Below are 2,500 nucleotides of genomic sequence, written 5' to 3'. Positions count from 1 at the left end.
GGGTTAGGGAAAAGCTGTCGTTTTCCACCCGCTGCCAAGCTGCCGGTTTGTACTTCCACGTTGGAAGCCCCCGGGCCGGGGGATCCATGGTTAGGGTTAGGGTTAGGGTTAGGGTTAGGGTTAGGGTTAGGGAAAAGCTGTCGTTTTCCACCCGCTGCCAAGCTGCCGGTTTGTACTTCCACGTCGGAAGCCCCCGGGCCCGGGGGATCCAGGGTTGCGGTTAGGGTTAGGGAACCCTGGCCGAAGTGGTGAGGGTTAGGGTTAGGGTTAGGGTTAGGGTTAGGGTTTAGGGTTAGGGTTAGGGTTTAGGGTTAGGGTTAGGGTTAGGGTTAGGGTTTAGGGTTAGGGTTAGGGTTAGGGTCGGGGTTAGGGAACCCTGGCCGAAGTGGTGAGGGTTAGGGTTAGGGTTAGGGAAAAGCTGTCGTTTTCCACCCGCTGCCAAGCTGCCGGTTTGTACTTGCACGTCGGACTTAGGGTTAGGGTTAGGGTTAGGGTGAGGGTGAGTTGCAGCTGCAGCGGCAGGCTTCTCCCCGAGTCCGCGACGGAGCCAGCCGCGCAGAGGCACCTTCTCCCAGGCACTCGCAGCAGTTTTTCTCACTCCCGGCCAAGCTGTCGGTTTGTACTTCCGCGTCTGGCTGCCCCCGGGCCGGGGGATCCAGGGCGGAAGGCCCGATGAGGTTGGATTCGGCCGCCGTGGCCGACCCGGGGTTCCAGAAGGCCGGCCGCGTTCCGAACCAGGCCCCCCTAACTGGCGCACGGGGCAAACTCAATAAGACCCGCTTTGGGATTCTCCGAGCAGGACTCTGAGCGGCGAGCGATTCCTCTCTCTCTCCGGTTGGGCTGGCCGGGGGGGAGTCTTAGGCAATTCAACCCAAATGCCTTGCAGGGGTGATGCCCCAAAGACTCAAAGACCAAGGGGCACAAGCCGGGCAGGACCGCAGGCAGTGAGCGCCCCCCGGGGGCCGAATCTGGGAAACAGGCCCAGGGACCACCCCGAGCACAGGGGAACCCGCCGGGAGGCCCCCCGCCGGCCGGGGGACCCCCGGAGCCAGGGGCCCCGGGGGCCAAATCTGGGAAAAAGGCCCAGGGACCTCCCCGACCACCGGGGAACCCGCCGGGAGGGTCCCCGCAGGCCGGGGGACCCCCGGAGCCAGGGGCCCCGGGGGCCAAATTTGGGAAAAAGGCCCAGGGACCTCCCCGACCACCGGGGAACCCGCCGGGAGGGTCCCCGCAGGCCGGGGGACCCCCGGAGCCAGGGGCCCCGGGGGCCAAACTTGGGAAAAAGGCCCAGGGACCTCCCCGACCACCGGGGAACCCGCCGTGAGGGTCCCCGCAGGCCGGGGGACCTCCGGAGCTAGGGGCCCCCGGGGGCCAAACCTGGGAAAAAGGCCCAGGGACCTCCCTGACCACCGGGGAACCCGCCGTGAGGGTCCCCGCAGGCCGGGGGACCTCCGGAGCTAGGGGCCCCCGGGGGCCAAACCTGGGAAAAAGGCCCAGGGACCTCCCCGACCACCGGGGAACCCGCCGTGAGGGTCCCCGCAGGCCGGGGGACCTCCGGAGCTAGGGGCCCCCGGGGGCCAAACCTGGGAAAAAGGCCCAGGGACCTCCCCGACCACCGGGGAACCCGCCGTGAGGGTCCCCGCAGGCCGGGGGACCTCCGGAGCTAGGGGCCCCCGGGGGCCAAACCTGGGAAAAAGGCCCAGGGACCTCCCCGACCACCGGGGAACCCGCCGTGAGGGTCCCCGCAGGCCGGGGGACCTCCGGAGCTAGGGGCCCCCGGGGGCCAAACCTGGGAAAAAGGCCCAGGGACCTCCCCGACCACCGGGGAACCCGCCGTTAGGGGTCCCAGCAGGCCGGGCAGGCTGGTAGGGAGCGAGCGCCCCCCGGTGGCCAATTCTGGATATCGCTTTCAACCCCTGACCAAGCTGTTGCTTTGGACTTGGGCGCCGGAGTCCCCCTTCCCCCGGGCCGGGGGATCCAGGGCGGAAGGCCCGATGAGGTTGGATTCGGCCGCCGTGGCCGACCCGGGGTTCCAGAAGGCCGGCCGCGTTCCGAACCGGGCCCCCCTAACTGGCGCACGGGGCAAACTCGATAAGACCCGCTTTGGGATTCTCCGAGCAGGACTCTGAGCGGCGAGCGATTCCTCTCTCTCTCCGGTTGGGCTGGCCGGGGGGGAGTCTTAGGCAATTCAACCCAAATGCCTTGCAGGGGTGAGGCCCCAAAGACTCGAAGACCAAGGGGCACAAGCCGGGCAGGCTGGTAGGGAGCGAGCGCCCCCCGGGGGCCAAATTTGGGAAAAAGGCCCAGGGACCTCCCCGACCACCGGGGAACCCGCCGTGAGGGTCCCCGCAGGCCGGGGGACCTCCGGAGCCAGGGGCCCCGGGGGCAAAATGTGGGAAGAAGGCCCAGGGACATCCCTGACCGCCGGGGAGCCGTCGGTTTTAGCTCGCTCCCCCTCGCAGCTGCCGCGTCGGAGGCCCCCTTCCCCCGAGCCGGGGGA

This window comes from Mixophyes fleayi, chromosome 2, assembly GCF_038048845.1.
Source record: "Mixophyes fleayi isolate aMixFle1 chromosome 2, aMixFle1.hap1, whole genome shotgun sequence".
Classification (NCBI taxonomy): domain Eukaryota; kingdom Metazoa; phylum Chordata; class Amphibia; order Anura; family Limnodynastidae; genus Mixophyes; species Mixophyes fleayi.
Note: the sequence above shows the minus strand (reverse complement) of the source record.